Source organism: Balaenoptera borealis (genome assembly GCF_965194805.1).
Source record: "Balaenoptera borealis genome assembly, chromosome: 3".
NCBI lineage: Eukaryota > Metazoa > Chordata > Mammalia > Artiodactyla > Balaenopteridae > Balaenoptera > Balaenoptera borealis.
The window spans coordinates 66,369,695-66,389,744 of record NC_138866.1 but is presented as its reverse complement, the minus strand read 5'-3'; the positions used below and the strand labels follow the sequence as shown (position 1 = coordinate 66,389,744).

The following is a 20,050-nucleotide window of genomic DNA, read 5'->3' as shown; positions in this document are numbered from 1 at the left end:
CTATCTAATACAGATATTTTAAAAAGCAGGCAATATGGGGATACTTAGTTCAAGAGCGAAGTTCACAAGATGCCATTATTCCCCCAGCTCAGCAGAGGCCAGGAATCCTTGCTCAATTTTCCAAAATATCACTGTATTTGCTGCTCATGAAATCCGCCACCTAGGACTTCCTAGTTAGCCATTAGAGTCCACCTGCTTCCCCTCCTTCTTCCCCTTCTAACTATTCATGGCTCTTGCACCCTGGTTAGCATTCACAGATTCACCCTTAATGCACACTATCGTCTGACATCTTGGCTTTTCCTCACGGTTCCCACTTCTAATTTACAACATATCTTATGAAATGCCTAGTCTATAATTTAGCTACAGTTCTGACCCTCTTGGAGCCCTACCTGAGGGTTCTTGCTTTTTTAGCAGACACTGCTTCCTACTCCCTGCCAGATGCCCAAGTAGGCTCTTAACATTGCAAGTGCAGCTCCCTGGAACAACTCCATTATTCCTCTGCTTTCTGGCTGCCACCATCATAGCCCACCCAAGTAATACACTGAACATACCATCTGTTACCTCTAACCCCTAGTTGCTCTGGGGCAGCACTCCATAATCAAACTCACTGATATTTCTGCAGCAAAAGATAAACATTCACATAAAGGTGGGATAAATAATGACTATAAATAGCTTCATATCAGCTCAGGTGATGTTTTGCTGCCAAATGAGTTAAGAAAAAAGCCTTTTGGACTCTGTAAGTTTAAGGGATTTTGTACCTGTATATACTTTTCTTTTCTTTTTTTTTTTTTGCTTTCCAGATTTCCTCCCAAAATATCTTTTAAAAATTTTTGTGCATTTCAATGGGTAATTTCAATTTTCTGATAATTTTACTTACATATAAAATGTATTGAACAAGTGAGGTATTATTTTGAATATATATACAAAAACATGCATATATTCAACATACAGAAATCTACAAGCACAAGAGAAAAGGATATAGACAGATGCTGTTGTATATCCATAGAGAAGCATCATCTAGAAAATAAGTACAAAGAAGTACATATATAAAATATTTTATTTAGTGAAGTTAGAACCATACCACGGTTTTAAGATTAGCAAAAGTATATACTCTGCTTTAAATATTTAAATATCACCTCATACAAGTTTTCCTTCTTTCCTGTCACATAATTAGCTCTAATTTCTTAGGCACGTAACACTAACATAATACTTTAATATGGCTATATTATATGCTTCTTTTCTAGAAATAATTATCTTTTAAGTTGTTACTACTAAAAGAAAATCCCTAACATGATTCAGGATACATGCTCCAGTTTCAATCTGTTGGGTATCTGTTTAGAGGGTTCCAATTTCCAATTTGGGTCTTACTGTATATATACGTTTGACTTCATGCTCACAGTTACACTGTCAATAATTTTCTGTCTGATCTTTTAATCAATGTCACTAGATTCATGGTAAAAAAACAAAAAGTCTGAATAAAAATAACTTACTGTTACTTGTGAAAACCACAAATATTAAAAAGAGACTTTACTAAATGAAAAAAAATTTCCACATCAGACCTAAGTTAAAACTGAAATTGGGCTTCCCTGGTGGCGCAGTGGTTGAGAGTCTGCCTGCCAATGCAGGGCACGTGGGTTCGAGCCCTGGTCTGGGAGGATCCCGCATGCCACGGAGCTGCTGGGCCCGTGAGCCACAATTACTCAGCCTGTGCGTCTGGAGCCTGTGCTCGGCAACAGGAGAGGCCGCGATGGTGAGAGGCCCGCGCACTGCGATGAAGAGTGGCCCCCGCTTGCCGCACCTGGAGAAAGCCCTCGCACAGAAACGAAGACCCAACACAGCCATAAATAAATAAAAAAATAAATAAAAATTAATTAATTAATTAATTAATTAATTAAAAAAAAACAAAACTGAAATTATAAAGTTTTTAGAAAACACGTAAAAATCCTTCCCGTTCTCTAGCCTTCCAAAAGTCTAGAATTGCTGAAATTAAAAATTATTAGGTAAATATAACAGAAAAGGCATGACCTTTTTCCATCATTTCACATCTAGGATGTGGAAGCATTTATGGGATCCAGTAGTTCACCTAACATAATGAAAAAATGAAGAATTAAAACTGAACTTAACCTACTTCCTCCCACAAAAGACATAGTGATTAAGAGTTTACAGAGTTCTAGTGCAGGGTCAGCACTTTTTTCCTGTGAAGGACCAGAGAGTAAATACTTTAGGCTGTGTGGAGCACACAGGCTCTACCACAACTACTCATAAACAATACATAAACGGCCATAAATAGATGAGTGTGGTTATGTTCCAGTACAACATTATCTGTAAAAACTGGCAGCAGGCTGGATTTGACCCACAGCCTGTCAATTGCTGACCCCTAGTGTAATCCAAAGAATTTAACACTACTAGACAAGGGATTCAATTAAATGATATAAACAAGTCTCTACTAATTCCTTAGGCCTCAGTCAATTCATTTCTTAAATGAAGTTTAATAACAGTTTCTGCAGTCTCCTTAAAATGCAGAAATGCTTTTATGTGAGAGGACTAAGGTCCCACGAAGGGGCTGTTCAAACCCATCAACTATACTATGGATAATTAATGAAACACAAGAGTCAATAAAGCCTTTTTTAAAAAATGCCGATGTCATTAAATTGGTTAATCAGGATTTAGAATAAAAGAATTTTAGAATATGAAGGGACCTAAACAAATCCAGAGTTTAATCTTTTATTTTATTCAAAAGATAATTAAGAAAAGCTCATAGGGCTTCCCTGGTGGCGCAGTGGTTGAGAGTCTGCCTGCCAATGCAGGGCACACGGGTTCGAGCCCTGGTCTGGGAAGATCCCACATGCCGCGGAGCAGCTGGGCCCGTGAGCCACAATTGCTGAGCCTGCGCGTCTGGAGCCCGTGCTCCGCAGCAAAGAGGGGCCGCGATAGTGAGAGGCCCGCGCACCGTGATGAGGAGTGGCCCCTGCTTGCCACAGCTAGAGAAAGCCCTCGCACAGAAACGAAGACCCAACACAGCCATAAATAAATAAATAAATAAATTAAAAAAAAAAAAAAAAAGAAAAGAAAAGCTCATAATGGTTATCAACACTCTCAATCCCGTTTTTGAAATAAAGCTGAATGGCAGAAAGGAAGATAGGTGTATTGCTTAAAGACGAAAAGCTCTTAAATTTTTTCCTTAGAGAACATATTATTAGTGCAATTTTAAAAAATTTTAAGGTACTTTGGATTATGTATTTTCTGTTCTAAAGTCAGATACAATGATAAACAAAAAGAAAAGAAGAGAAAAGTTAACAGAGATCTGTAAACAGTAGTGGAGGAGCTTAAGCTAAAATTCAGGTCTCCCGTCAGTTTAGAAGTCTTCCAATACTACAACTATCTATATAAAATAGCTGTACTTTTCCCAACTGTCACTATTCTTGTTATAAACCCTGCCTGCTTACCCATTTCATTAAAGGGGAAAAAAATCTATGGTATTAAAATGTAAGATAAATCTCGGCTTCAATGCTGATCTAAAACCACTTTCTCAAAGACATACTTTCTAAAATGTTTGGAAAACGAAACAGGGCAATTCTCCTTTCCCCATCCACCTAATGCCCAGCTCCAAGCACACTTTTTCCTTACACTATAATCTCGCCAGAGTATTTTCTCTGACAAAGTTCTGAACCGTACTTACGGGCCCCTTTTTTCCCTTTTAACGTCTTCTCTAGGCTGTTAAGTTCCTTAAGGGCGCTGAGCCTGCACATAAAAGATGCTGAATATTTGTTGAATAAATGACTGCACATAAAAACAATGTATAACTATGACCTTTAATAAAGGAGCGCAAATCATTTGACACCTATTATCTGACTTGACAGTTAACAAAAATCATCTTAACTTGCCAGAGGTATACATTACTGTGACTAGTAAATACCATAAAGCGCTTCATAAAGTTTCCAAAGACTTTATAATCCCTTGAAATGACACTGCGCTGGCCGAAAGTAGGGTAAGAAGAAATGCTTCCTCGTACTAAGCAAATGCTACCCCGGCAAAGGCTTGCTTTCCTTGCGAGAAGGCACTATCCATATCCACTCTCCACTGCTCCCGGAAACGCGCCTCCAGGGTTGCGCGCGAGCGTTCGGAGAACCTCTCCCGAAGCTCGGGTTGGGGCCCCGCTCCCGGCCAACCCCCGGCGCGGCGGGCGCCGCCAGGGCGGGTCCGGGGAGCAGCGCGCCAGCGAAGCGGGCTCCGACCTGCCGACCTTCCCCGCAAGCCTGGGGGGGCTCCCGCCGGCGGCCAGAGTCCCCGCCTACCTGTTGTGCACGGGGGAAACCAGACTTTCCCGGAGCCCAAGAGGAACGACGGAGGGCACGGCTACTCGGCCGTCCCCGCGCCGCAGTTCAGCCCCTCCTCGGCGGGCTCCGGCCCCTTCGGCCAGATCGCCTAATCCCTCGTCCCGTTCCTGCTCCCGGGGTCCCAGCTTCCTACACCGCTTCGCTGCCGCGACCACCCCGGGGACCCTCCAGCCGCTCAACTTACAGTGCAGGCCCCGGTGTGTAGTTCCTCCTAGCCGGCAAGCAGCACGGACACCGCCCCCTCGCGCCGGGAGCCGCCTCCACTGCGGCGATTCCCGACTGCTCGCCCCCGGGGTCCGCCACGACCACGACTCAGCGACCGTCCCAGCCTCGCCACGTTATCGGATCCACAGCGCTGGGACTCGCAGGCGGTAGCGACTGCGAGGCAGCAGGGCGGGAGGGGCGCGCGCGGGGCGGGACGGAAAGCTCGGAGCCTGGAGTGCGGCGGGAGCCAGCGATTGGGAACACGCCCCGCACCGCGCCGAGACCCCGCCAGCCGGCCGCCGAGCTATCGAGCGCCCACACTGGCAGGCGTGACTGCTCCACCTCCGAAAGAGCGATGGCGGAGACTGCGGCCTAGATTGAGGCCAGGGCAGCGTCTTTGCAGTCTGGAGAGGTTGGCCACACCCATTTTTGTTTGTTTTCGACTCTACCCAGAATCCTTGGGGCATCTGAAGTCTAAGGCACAACTGGAGCCTGGAGAAATTCAGGCAGGGAGTGCCGTGGGTGTAGGTGGTGGAATGCTAGACTGGGAAGGGGCCTTAGAGAGCCTTGTGTCCTACAGCCCGAAACTCTGGGGCGTGACGTAAGGCAGCTTGCTCAAGGTCACATACCCAGTCACTGGCGGAACTGGGATTAACAACCTCTTGGCCCCAAGTCAAGTGCGTTTTTCTAGTATACTCAGCATTTTGAACGTAATTTTTCAATTTCTATTTTGAAACAAGCACAAGCTTACAGAAATGTTTCAAGTATAGAGAACAGAGAACACTTTTATTTCCTGAACCATTTGTGATCTAAGTTGCTGACACAATGCCACATTGGCCCTAAATACTTTAGTGTGTAGTCCTACTAATAAGCACCTCTATTACATAATCACAATATAACTAGCAAAATCAAAATATGTGATACATTACGTTTTGCCAGTTGTCCCAATAATGCTCTTTATGATGAAAGGATTCAGTTCAGGATCAAGCACTGTACTTACTTGTCATGTATCTTTAGTCACCTTCAATCTGGAACACTTCCTTGGTCTTTCTTTGACTTTCACATCCTTGATACTTGTGAAGATTCCTGGCCAATTATTCTACAGAATGGCCTTCACTTTGCATCTGTCTGATGCTTACTCATGATTAGATTCAGGGTAGATGTCTTTGACAGGACTCTCAGAGAAGTGATGCTCTGTTCTTCTCATTGCATCCTATGAGGTGGCACATGATTTTAATGTCTCATTACAGGTGTTTATTTCAATAAGGTATTGTCTGCCAGGCTTCTCCAGTAGTTACTTTTTTCCTCTTTGTAATTAGGAAGTATTTTGTGGGGGAAATTCTTTGAAACTATGTACTTTTTTTTGTTTCTCATCAAACTTTCAATTAATTTATTTCTATTAGCATGAATTCAGAGTTTCCTATTTTATTAAATGGGTTATAATTTATCATTGTTTATTTTGGAGTTCAAATTGTCCCAAGTTTGGTCAGTGAGATTCACCCATTCATGCTGGCTTCTGTGTCTTTGTGTGTTTTACATCCTTTCACAATGTATTATTGTAAAACATTTTTTAAATACAGAAAATTTGAAAGAGTTTTATATAACATATATCCCACCATCCATATTATTCATTAACATTTTACTATTCTGTCCCCTTTTGACACACCTCCATCATTCTTTGAGTACTCCCTTAATTTCTGGCACCTGGATGCAGCCATTTATCCGGGAGTCGTGGTTCCTTTTAGTGGAGAATGATATTTAGTTTATTTATTTATTTATTTATTTATTTATTTATGTTTGGCTGCGTTGGGTCTTCGTTGCTGCGCACGGGCTTTCTCTAGTTGTGGCGAGTGGGGGCTACTCTTCATTGTGGTGCGCGGGCTTCTCATTGCGGTGGCTTCTCTTGTTGCAGAACACAGGCTCTAGGCACGCAGGCTTCAGTAGTTGTGGCACATGGGGTCAGTAGTTGTGGCTCGCAGGCTCTAGAGCACAGGCTCAGTAATTGTGGTGCATGGGCTTTGTTGCTCTGCAGCCGTGAGATCTTCCCAGACCAGGGCTTGAACCCATGTCCCCTGCATTGGCAGGCTAATTAACCACTGAGCCACCAGGGAAGTCCCCAAGAATGGTATTTAGACGCACGAGGCATGCTCACTGCTATTGAGGTATCACTGCTCAGGCTGTCTTAGGGTTAGTAGCTAAGGAATATTTGTACATTCATACACATATACAGGGCATCTATATATGTATACTCACATATACACACATTTATAGCTAGATTTCTTTATTTAACTATGTATGTTGAAAAACCACAAGTTCACAGTAATACCTCCAATCCAGCATCACACAGTTTATTCTAGTTTCCTCCCTTCCACATTTGTAACTCCTTTCTCCTACAGAGAGAATGCCGGATCCTATTATCTTTGAGATATTTACTTGTTTGAACACCTCTCCTATATTTAAGCAATCACCCATTGCTGCTATCTCTCCCTTTGGAGGATGCTGCCCTTATCCCACTAAGGGTCTGAAACCCCAAAATTAGCCACCACAAGCCCCTCCTTCTCTTTCCTTACCCCTGCTCCCAAACCCTGTGCCCATGCCCAGTCTGTAAGCCCTCTCCACCCTGCTCAGGCTCCATCCCTTGCCAAGCATCCCTCTAGGCACCCTCCTTATCCCTCAAGAGTGTGTGTGTGTGTGTGTGTGTGTGTGTGTGTGTGTGTGTGTGTGTGTAGGGTACTGTAAACTATGCTGAGAAAGATACAAAGATATTCTAGATCCTGAAGGAGAGAGCAAATGCTGTGAAGTCCAGTTGGGATGCTCATGAAAGGTTTAAAGAAAGAGATGGCATTTAATATGGGCTTTGAAGAATGCATAAGAATGGATGAGTAGGATATACTCTGTAAGATACTGAAATAACTCTGGAAAATAATTTGAGCGCAAAATTATTCTTGGCCAAAGCAGAGAAAGTGATTCATTTTGACTGAGTATGTGGTACAAGAATAACAACACTACAATTTTAGAGCTGGAACGGATATTATGAATCATTGAGTCCAACCACTAATTTTACAAGGGATTCAAAGATGGCTCCAAACTTTGAGCCCAAGTGACTAAGAGAATTAAATTAGGAGGAGGAAATAATAAGTTTAATTGTAAACACATCACATTTGAAGTGACAGTAGAGCATCCAAGGAGAAATGGAGGACTACAGCTTAGAAGAGGGTTCAGAACGAGAGCTCTAGATTCAAAACGTTTCTACATGGAGAGGACAGCTAATACAATGAAAGACAAAAAATAAAGAGAGAAAACAACAAGGACAGAACTCTGAGGAACAACCAGTTTAATTTTAACCAGGTGGAAATGTTTCACCTCTCAACTACTATTATACTTTGTTCAATCTCAAATTGAGATTTTAAGTCACAATAAAGAAGCTGTATTATAATTAATGGAAAGAACACAGCTTTCAAATCTGGCAACTTGTGTTCAAATCCTAATTCCACCACTTAGTAGGCTTGACCTAGAGAAAACTGCTTCATATCTCAGTTTCCTCACTTTATTTTTTTTTTAATTTTTTTAAAATTTATTTTATTAGTATTTTATTTATTTTTATTTTTGGCTGTGTTGGGTCTTCGTTGCTGTGCACAGGCTTTCTCTAGTTTCAGTGAGCAGGGGCTACTCTTCGTTGTGGTGCGTGGGCTTCTCACTGCGGTGGCTTCTCTTGTTGTGGAGCACCGGCTCTAGGCACGCGGGCTTCAGTAGTTGCGGCTCACGGGCTCTAGAGTGCAGGCTCAGTAGTTGTGGCGCATGGGCTTAGCTGCTCTGTGGCATGTGGGATCTTAGTTGCTCCAGAGCAGGGCTCGAACCTATGTCCCCTGCATTGGCAGGCGGATTCAACCACTGGGCCCCCAGGGAAGCCCAGTTTCCCCAATTTAAAATGAGAATTTCTCCCTCTCTGAGGTGTGCTGAAGATTCAAAATATAATCAAAATAACTGGCATGTGGCCCGTTGTGAAATGATAGCCAGCATTATTAGGCACTTACCTTATATCTCTACTCCCAACTTACTTCAGCTTTTGTCAACACACTTGGTGTCACTGTTGGGCACACAGAAGGCACTCATCAGATATCTGTTGAAGGAATGGAGAATTTTACATACTTTATATTTATCCTATAATGCATCATACTACATCTTCTTGACTTTCTATAAAGGAATAATTTTCCCCACCAATAAATGAAGCAATCTTAGAAGTAGAATTGTTGGTAATTAATGGTGTATGTAAAACTGATGAAGTAAACCAGTAGTTACCCATTTGACTGGCTATGTGATATCTCACTTTAATTTACTGTTCAAACCCATCTGATACAACTCTAGGTTCCAACCACTATACATTTGGGAAACTGAAAATGATAGATTCCCTTTAAGATTCCTTTTACCCCTGAGATTATAAAATTCAATGATAGTGGGCTTCCCTGGTGGCGCAGTGGTTGAGAATCTGCTTGCCAATGCAGGGGACACGGGTTCGAGCCCTGGTCTGGGAAGATCCCACATGCCGCGGAGCAACTGGGCCCGTGAGCCACAACTACTGAGCCTGCGCGTCTGGAGCCTGTGCTCCGCAACAAGAGAGGCCGTGATAGTGAGAGGCCCGCGCACCGCGATGAAGAGTGGCCCCCACTTGCCGCAACTAGAGAAAGCCCTCACACAGACACGAAGACCCAACACAACCAAAAATAAACAAATAAATAAATTAATTAATTAAAAAAAATACCTACTTCAAGTAGTTATTATGAAGATTCCGTGAGCAGCTGGCTTAAAAAAAAAAAAAAAATTCAATGATAGTAGAACAGTATTACCCAAACAATGGGACTCTTGTATACCCATGTAGCTCTACGGTCTTGCTCTAGATTGTACTCCTCAAGATGTTAACAGTTGTTCCTTTAAAAAGGCATTCTTAAATAAATTTGAGAAACACTATATGTTAACATTTTATAGCCGTTTCTTAAAGAGTCATTAGGCATATTAGTAGGCTGCATTTCAAGTGGTGTTTCCCAAGCTTATTTGACAATGGAATATAATATCTTAAAAAAAAAAAGGAATGCACACTAATATCTTTTAGAACTAGTGTTCCTGGGAGCACACTTTGCTCAATGTTGATGAAGCCATCGAGGAGACTGGAGTGTACATGTGGAAAGCTCATGTCACAAAACTCATGGGTTGGGCACAGCTTCCACTCTGTCGATTTCAGTGTGATCTTAAGCCTGAAATGACACTGATAGCCCTCACTCCAACAAAAGATCTGCTGGCCTTTTGTGATACAGCTTGCTACTTTTTGGTCTATCAAGCATTATTTGTCAATGTACTGCTGAGCTTGCTGTAGTGTATGACAGCTTTTAGCACTAAATTTCCATTAAGAACTTTTGGCCACGGGCAGGATTTTCTTCCGTAGGCAAACTACCACTATAAAAATTCAGCCAAGAAGTACTTACAACATAGCACAGACCTTGATGCATGAGGGTAAGTAAGTAATAGTAGACAATCTAACCTGGAAAGAAGCAGTTAAATTCAGGGCTGGTGCTTCTAAGCAGGAATACTGAGCAAAGGTAGATCTGTAACTACATATTTGATAATACTTTACACAAGAATCGACTGCAATTATGTTCATACTTGACTAGGACTCCTAACATCCCTTCCAACTTCTCATTCTCTGATCAGATTAAGAAATACAGTGTTTTACATGTGCATAAACTTCATGATTTTGTTCCAAAGTTGCTATCATGTATTTTATAAGCAAATCAATTAACATCTTTGGGCCTCAATATCCTCCTCTGGAACATGAGCATGTTGTACTAGAGGATCTCTAAGATCTCAGTTTTAAAATTCAAATATTCTATCGTTATTCTTACAAAAATCCCTTCAGGGTAAATAGAGTAGTTATTATTTGAAAGAAATAGAAACCAAATCCCAGAATAGGTAAGTAGTTTGTCCATGTTTGGAACAAAATTCCAGAAGTAAGATTTTAAAACCAGGCCTTCTGAACCCTTGTCTGATATCTTTTCCATATTATCATAGTACCACATATATTAAAAACTGTATAAAATATGTTAAACACCTTTAAAAGTCTTTCTTTTATAGGTATGCGGTCACATATTTATTTTAAAATATTATTAACATCAACTTGAAAACACAATTTTTTTTTAAACTCAGGGAAACAAAGACATAATCCTACTACCTCCATGAAATTATTTTCATTTGTTTGGTTTTCTTTTAACTGTTACTCATATGTCAAGCAAAGTCATATGCATATGGCACATCAAATTTGTATTCATAGTAATGTTATTACCATTGGCCATATAAACATCAGTTCCTGGGTACGACATTGCTAACACTTAATCACATGGACCTGAGGGCTGGGGAAAAACTGCTATCTCCTGCCTGTAGGGACGAGTAATTGGCAAGGAGTGAAGAGGACCTAAAATGGTTCTGTAGTTTGCTATGATACCGCTATTCCTCCATATCTGCCTTTAAAATCTCATGGCTAGGCACTTACCTGGTGGTCCAGTGGTTAGAACTCTGTGTTTTTGTTTGTTTCTTTTTAAAATATTTATTTATTTATTTATTTTGTTGCGCTGGGTCTTCATTGCAGCAGGCAGGCTCCTTAGTTGCGGCTCCCAGGCTCCTTAGTCGCAGCATGTGGACTCCTTAGTTGTGACATGCGAACTCTTAGTTGCGGCATGCATGTGGGATCTAGTTCCCTGACCAGGGATCAAACCCAGGTCCCCTGCATTGGGAGCACAGAGTCTTAACCACTGGGCCACCAGGGAAGTCCCTGGACTCTGTGCTTTCACTGCTGAGGGAGCAGGTTCAATCCCTGGTTGGGGAAGTGAGATCCCACAAGCTGCAAGGGTGTGGCCATGAATGAATGAATGAATAAATAAATAAATAAATAAATAAATAAATAAAATCTCATGGTTAGAATCATTCCTCTGGCTTTCATAAAAGAAAGACAAGGAAAGAGACTTTAGGAAGTCAATGTTGAATGCTATAACCAGAGATGGGAGAAAAAATCCTCGAGATCTCTTCTGACTCCTTCTTTAATACAGTTTTCACCTTGGAAGACAGGGCAAATTGTGACCCTGAAGAAGTGAACAACAGGAGAGGAAGGTTTCGGTGGTAAGGGGGAGGAATGGGCAGCAACAAACTTACCGTGGTGGCCGGAGAGAGAAGGCTCTGGATGATGGGATCCGAAGCTGACTCCAGGAAGGGGTAAGGAGGTGTCTGTGGGGAATCAATAAAAGTGGGGCTGAGAGGAATGAGAAGACTCCTTGGTCAGCTTGGCAATTTTTCCCTGCCAGGAAGTTCCTGATGGGAACCACAGGAAACACCATCATAAGCCAAATTAATCATGGAGTTTATCAAGGTGAAGGAGCAAAATTCAATGACATCAGTGGCTCAGTTCTAAACATGAGCCAAAACCTAAGGAATGGGATAGGTCAAGCCAGAGCTAGGACTGAAGAAGCATATTACACAAACCCTTAATTTCAGCTGCAAGCTCTTTAGGCAAGTATACTGTTTACCTGTAGACAGGCAATTTAAGAGAATAATTTAGTGCTTTAATTTAGGAATGTTTCATCCTTTATAAGTAGCATATAAGACATCCCACCAAAACCTTATTCACCAGTAGCAGACATTTGAATGTAAAAACTTATGATGGATGATCGTCCACTTAAAAATTAAATGCCTTTGAATAATAACCACACAAGATAATGTGATGATTCAAATAATTTGTTGTAAAATTCATAATAAGATTATTTGTCTAGCTCAAGAAATTGAATTTACCCAGTAAAAGGGCAGAACTCTAACTGGTTGATAAATAGTATTCTTGCTGAATTATCATACGTGAGGAAAAACTATATACAATATTATAAAAAATACTTATGGAAATTCTTATCAGTTACTGTGTTTATGAAGACAGATCTATTATAACTTCTTTGGACACATTATTCTTGAAGGAAATTCTAATAAAAATTAGTTTATATGGCAACTTCTTGTTTAGCTATAAACTTAGAATAGAGAACCTTGTCTAGATGCAAATATTTAACTGACCACTATGAACAATAGCTAGAAATTAAATTAACCATATAATATAGTTAAGATAATCAGTGGAGCCAGAGTCATAGATCAGAAAGAAAAAGAAAAATGTTAATAATATGGAATAGAATTACATACTCTCGAACTCAATTTGTTAACTTACAGGCGTTCACAGACCAGAGCACAAACCCATTTATAGACCATACTTGCTCATCTTAATAATATTTTATTGACTTACACCTTTTCTCCTTTTGTCTGCTTCCTCTCCCTTATACTCCCTGAGATCAAAATTTAAAAAAAACAAACTTTTTCTTAAGTATTATGATAAAATATTGTTTCTAAAAAGCCAAATATAAAATACCTTTATGACTGAACAATGCTAAAATACCGGTGTTTTATAAACAAAGATTATAAGGGAATAAATAAAAATGAAATAATGATATTTGAGCAATGAGCATACAGGCTTTTTAATCTTTTCATTATCTGTAATTGTGTATATTACTTTTACCAAAAAAAAAAAAAGAAAGCATTTTTTAAAGATTTCTTTTTGCGATTTCCAGGTGTAATTTTCCCCCTTTGGAAAGGTACTTGATACATAGTAGTTGCTCAATGTAAATTTGATGAATAACTATGCAAAATGGCAACTACAACTGCTGGCAGATCTTCTTTAGAGAAGCCAAATGATAACACTGGCTATGGTGAAGTAAGGGTAAAATAAGTGAGTATTTACTCATCCACCTGCTCAGGGGCTTCTAATTAACTCTCCCTGAGACTGTTATTAGTAGGGTGTCCATATAATTTATTGTCTACTGGGACACTTTTGAGAGTCAAAGGGGAGCTATTTATGAATATGCCAGGTTCTTAGATACGACACCTAAGGCACAAGCAACCAAAGAAATAAATAGATTGGACTTCATCAAAATTTAAACCTTTTGTTATTCAAAGGACATTATCAAGAAAATAAAAAGACGGCTCATAAAATGGGAGGAAATATTTGCAATCATTTACTGATAAGGGTCAAGTATCTAGAACATATAAAGAACTTTTATAATTAACAATAAAAAGACAAATAACCCAATTAAAAAATGGGCAAATAATTTGAATGGACATCTTTCCAAAGAAGATACACATAAGGAGAATAAGCACATGAAAATATGTTCAACATTGGTCATTAGGGAAATGCAAATCAAAACTATGACATACCACTTCACAGGCACTAGGATGGCTAAAATTTTAAAAAATGGAAAATAACAGGTGTTGGTGATAAAGTGGAAGAATTGGAACCCCCATACACTACCAGTAGGAACATAAAATGATGCAGCTGCTTTGGAAAACAGTTTGGCAGTTTTTCAAAAAGTTAAACATAGAGTCACCATATGATCCAGCAATTCCACTCCTAGGTATATATTCAAGACAACTGACATACGTCCACACAAAAAAATTGTACTCGAATGTTTACAGCAGCATTATTCATAATTCATAAAAGCCAAAAAAGGAAACAATGCAAATGTCTACCGATTAGATAAATGTATGTATATCTATGCAATGGAATATTATTTAGTCATAAAAAGGAATGAAGTTTTGATACATGCTACAAACGACATGGGATGAACCTTGAAAACATTATGCTGAATGAAAGAAGGTGTACGCAAAAGGCCAAATATTGCATGATTCCATTTACATGTACTGTCCAGAATAGGCAAATCCATAGAAATCAAAGGTCAATTAGTGGTTCATAGAATCTGGGGGTAAAGTGGAAATGGGGAGTGACTTTAATGAGTATAAAACTTCTTTTTAGAGTGAGGAAAGTGTTCTGGAATTAGATAATGGTGATGTACAACCTTATTGCAATATTGTACAATACAACAATATTGCACCGCCATGTGAATATACTAAAAACCATTCAATTAGACACTTTAAAGTGGTAAATTTTATGGCATGTGAATTATATATCAATAAATAAACAAACAATAAGCAAACAAGTAAGAAAGCTGGACCAATGGGAGGAAGTGGAACTGAATTATGGTGATTGTAGATCAGGCACTCAATGTATTTCCAGTCCTGAAAGATAAATAGGTGGAGAAAGTCAGGGTGGGAGATGGTGCCTAGATGCTTTCCCTCAGAACAAAATGTTTAAACCTGAAATCTAAAACTTAAAGCAGAGCCTGCACTAATATTAGATATTACTTCCATATAATCTCCATTTCTCTTCATCTCTCCTAAACAATATGAAGCCAAAATTTAGTGTTTTCATTTCCTTTATGTCACCATCTTTTACTTTATCTCTTCTAAACAATATATAGGCATACTTAGTGTTTTGGTTGTATTAACATCCCTTCTCTCTCTCTCTCAACTTCTTTTGCTTCATCTCTGACAAACAATAGTCAGCCAAAAATTAACATTATAATTCCGTTCACATTTCTTCTCTCACCTCCCTGCAATCTTCAGTATTTCTGTGTCCTGTCTCCCTCATATAAGTCTCTAGTCACTTTTTCTTTTCTCTGCTCTCTCTTTCCTACACAACTCAGCTTGTTCTTTCTCCTACTAATCTCACTTTATCTTCTAAAATACCATCCGGAAAAATAAATAAATAAATAAATAAAATACCATCCTGCTGCTAATAAACTTTCCTATATTGATAACTTTTCCCTAACAATCTTTTGATTTTTTTGCTATGATGGAAACCCGACTTCCTCCTGACCATGAAGGTCCCTTTAAGGGAAGATTATTCCTATTTCGAGACCAGGAAATGGAGCTGACATTCCTCTGGCTCTCTCGTGGTTTTCAGAATATAGTTCTCCTTTGTTCCTCTTCTGACATCCCCTCGATACATCACTCTTTCCCCATCCACATCTCTGCCTTTTGCTGACCTTCATATCACACTTCCACAGTGATTAAAAAATTTGGGCTCAGGGTCATGGGTATTTCCTGCTGTTCTGAGTCATACCATTCTGGGTTACCTTTCTTGTCCAAATGGGGTACTAGCTTTTAAATTCCTCGACATCCTCCACTGCAGCTACACGTTCCCATGGCCTCATTCTAGATTTTGTTGTCACTCATAATAGCTCTACCTCAGAGATCTCATACTACGACCAGTCTCTAATCTTTCCACATCCCCTACTCTCTCTTAGAAATTCTCCTTCTAACTTCTGAAAAGCACTAGTCTTCTCGACCTCTTCCCTCATCTAGTCTGTAAACTCCTAGTTGATTTTACTCTTTTTTTCCCTTTCCTTATCCAGTTTGGTTTATGAGGTCAGTTGTTTCAACCATTTTCTTACTAACATTCCCAATTCCTTCCACTCCATGACCTTAACACACTGCATCTCCTCTGCTAATCCCTGAATGTGAATCAACCCAACCATCTGCTTTTTCCGATCTGCTCTTGGACTGCCAAGAAAATTGTGTAACTGTGCTTTCTAATTTGTTGCATTATTTATGATTTCTAGCCTCAGCTAGTTGGCTCACTTACCCATTTCCTAAAGTGGCTACGTCAGACATTCACTACTGTCCTCTAGCCACTACGCCAAGCCATCTTCCTCTCTCCCAGATGATCGCATCTTATGTTTTACAGCTAAAGTAGAGGTCATGATGTCTGAATTCCACTAGAGCTCTCCTTCTCATCCCATACTCAGCAGTCTTTTCCTCTTATCTCAGAGATACCCAAAGTTTTCCAGTTTTCCAAAAGCACTCCTCCGTCTATGCTTTCTGTATGATATTTTGTTCCATAATTTTGCTCCATAAACCTCTCTGCTTCTTTCTTCAATTTCTCTCTCTACTTCCGCTTCCTCTAAAATCATGCTCAGATTTTTTGCATCTTAAAAAAAAAAAACCTTAATACTGCCTTCTCACAGAACTACAACTCTTCAATTTCCTTCATACTCAACTTCCTGAAAGAGTCATCTACATTTACTATATTTTCTTAGTCCCATTCAATCCTCAAGACATTTGGCTTACATAATTCCAGGGAACCTGTTCATAGTGACCTCCTAATTGTCAATCCAAATGGCTTACCAAAAGTTCTATCTTATTTGACTTCTCTACTCAATTGGCTATTGTTCACCATGACCTACTTAAATAGAAATTCTTCCTTCTCTTGGATTTCATGTCAGCATTCTCTTAGACTTTTTCTGCTTCTTCTCGTCCCACTCTTTGTTAGCTAGCCTCTTGATGGCATCTCTTAATCTGCCTGTTTCTTAAATAATTAGCTTCTTACTGTTTCTGTCTTGACATCTTTTCTACACACTCTCTTAGACAATGGCATCCACTTTGGTGACTTTTTAAAAGGCGTATAGTTCAATAGTTTAAGCATACTCACATTGCTGTATCTCTACATACATTGTTGTATCTCTAGAACTTTTTCATTTTGCACAACTGAAATTCTATGCCATTAAACAACAACTCTCCTTATGCAACAACAACTTACCCTGCCCCCAGCCCCTGGCACCCACCATCCTACTTTCTGTTTCTATGACTCTGACTACTTTATATACCTCATATAAGTGGAATCATACAGAAGTTTTCTTTTCGTGCCTGGCTTGTTTCACTTAGCATAATGTCCTCAAGGTTTATCCATTTTGCAGCATGTAATAGAATTTCCTTTCTTTTTTTAAAAATAAATTTCTTTTATTTAGTTTTGGCTGCGTTAGCTCTTTGTTGCTGCAAGCAGGCTTTCTCTAGTTGTGGCGAGTGGGGGCTACTCTTCGCTGTGGTGCACGGGCTTCTCATTGCAGTTGCTTCTCTTGCTGCGGAGCACGGGCTCTAAGCACGTGGGCTTCAGTAGTTGTGGCGCACGGGCTTGGTTGCTCCGTGGCATGTGGGATCTTCCCGGACCAGGGCTTGAACCCGTATCCCCTGCACTGGCAGGCGGATTCCTAACCACTGTGCCACCAGGGAAGTCCAAGAATTTCCTTTCTTTTTAAGGCTGAATAATATTTCACTGTGTGTGTATACCACATTTTGTTTATTCATTCATTCTTCAATGGATGTTTAGGCTGCTTCCACCTCTGGCTACTGTGAATAATGCTGCTATGAACAAGGGTGTGCAAATCTCTCTTGGAGACCCTGCTTTCAGTTCTTTTGGATATATACCTAGAAGCGGGATTGCTAGATCATATGGTAATAGTATTTTTAATTTTTGAGGAACCACAACTATTAACCTTGGTGACTTTAACTACCATGTATGTGTAGCTAACTTCCAAATCTACATTGGATGCCCCAATCTCTCTGTCTCCTGAAATATATAAAGATATGAACCTACAAAGGAGGGAAACATGTTTATCTTTTTATCCACTATGTATCCCAGTACTGGGTATACAATTGCTTCTAAATAGATTCTTATTTAAAAGACTATGCCTTTTGGGGGTTTCCCTGGTGGCACAGTGGTTAAGAATCCGCCTGCCAATGCAGGGGATACGGGTTCAAGCCCTGGTCCGGGAAGATCCTACATGCCACGGAGCAACTAAGCCCGTGCACCACAACTACTGAGTCTGAGCTCTAGAGCCCGCGTGCTACAACTACTGAAGCCCACGCGCCTAGAACTCGTGCTCCGCAACAAGAGAAGCCACCAGAATGAGAAGACCGTGCACCACAATGAAGAGTAGCCCCTGCTCACCGCAACTAGAGAAAGCCCGCGTGCAGCAACAAAGACCCAAAAGCAGCCAAAAATAAATAAATTAATTTAAAAAAAAAAAGACTATGCCTTTTGAATTCTGAGTGTGTCTAACAAAGAAATTCTAGGAAGGCTAAAGTCCAATATTTTTCCTACTGATTATTGTGTAATTCAGGATGAATTACTATTGTAAGCTCAATGGTAGGCACCTTGCAATGTACTTATCTGCTTCTTATAATGCTTACTACTGCTTTGCACATACTGGGTCATAAGTACCTGGTTAATTAAATAATCTCAAATATAAATCAAACTGAGAGTAGCAGTGGCCCACTATTGAAATACTTGCATAATTTCTTTTCCCTATTTCTAAATGAAAATATCAAGGAAAAAGAGATGAGAGAATACAGGAATTATGTCATTACTCTACTCCTACACATATTTTAGGATAAACACAAATATGTGAGCTATGTACTAGATAAACTTTATTCTGATCTTATGACCTCAGTAAATAAGAATCTATCTATCAACGAAATGTTTGGAAAAGTTTAGCACATAGCAAATTTACAACACCACCCAAAAGGAAAAGATTAAAAAAAAATCATTTTGGAGCATACGGACACTCATTATTATCACTTATGAGATAACAGCAAGAACACTGAGTAACATTTAAAATAGTATTCTGAAATCATCTTGAAATTAAAATTAGGCCCAGATTTATAATGGAAAAAAAAAAAAAACCCACAAAAAACGCTACCCAACACCAAGGTGACTGAGGGCACAAAATTTAATCATTGCTTAAGACAATCAGACACTTTTCTCTTTCACTGGTAAATATAGCTTTAAAACTTGCAGTAACTTCTGCTGACTCAGAACCCTAAGAAAATAAGTCACTTTTTTTATAGGGAGGAGAAGAAGAAGAAAAGGATATTACCAACAATGTAAAAGGAATGCAGAGTGGTAACGGCTATGAACACTGGAATCACCACGGAAACACAGAACTATGAAATGGCAAAGGGCTGAGTGAAATGCCTGAAGCCCATTTTATGGTCCAGCTTTTAAAAACCAAATGAAAACTCATGAGATGCAAGAAGAATTTAGTTATTTTGATGAGTAACACACATACTACTTGAATGAAAAGAAACAACTATAGCTCAAATGAACACAAACTGAAACTTCTTTTTTTTTCAGTTCATCGGATTTAAGTTTAACCAACTCCTGATTTACAAGATTCAGTTTTCAGAGTTCCACAAAATGGTAGAGCTGAGCGGAATTTCAGAATTTGTCAAGTGCAATTCCCTCCCTTATGATGAGTTGTGATGGGATTGAGTTACCCTAGGCTAGTGTAACACACACAGTCCATGGGAAAGCCAAGACTTCAACAGAAGCCTCTTGACTCTTAGTTCAGAGATATCACCACAAAGATTATACAATTAGTTCTCAGATGCTAGTCTGTATAAGAGTCACAGGTGGGGAAAAGTGACTTAAAATGCAGTTTCCAGGCATTTTCTCAGAAATTCTGATTCAGTAAGTCCAAGGTGAGACACAGGAATTTGCATTTTTAACAAGTTTTCCTAGTAATTCTGATTAGGGTGATTCTCAGACCATACTTTGGTAAACTACTAGAAAGTTCAGCAAACCATGGGTCATTTAGAAATAGGCTCTTTTCTAGTCTCAGGTGCAGACTTCCAGGGATAGTTAACTAACCTAACTGGAAAGGTGGAAAAGTTATTTCTCCCATGGGTCACCATTTGGGACCTTTAAAGACAAAGGCACACAGAGTAGAGAGGCTTTCCTATAATGTAAGTATAGTAAATCTGGGCAT

The 20,050-nt window shown here is 39.8% G+C and overlaps 1 protein-coding gene across 9 annotated transcripts in view; it reads right to left on the bottom strand.

Annotated features, from left to right (window-relative positions):
• Positions 1-11,823, bottom strand: part of HEATR5A (HEAT repeat containing 5A) — a 116,743-nt gene extending 104,920 nt beyond the window's left edge. For 2 of the 9 annotated variants that reach the window (XM_082384041.1, XM_082384043.1), the window contains exon 1: positions 4,522-6,478. The gene's annotated coding sequence lies outside the window, so the exon portion shown is untranslated. Of the gene's footprint in view, positions 1-4,520; positions 6,480-8,574; positions 9,246-9,304; positions 9,338-11,735 lie in introns of those variants that run through there. The other 7 variants (XM_082384042.1, XM_082384037.1, XM_082384038.1 and 4 more) reach the window with 6 other exon arrangements.
• Positions 11,824-20,050: the final 8,227 nt, after the last annotated feature.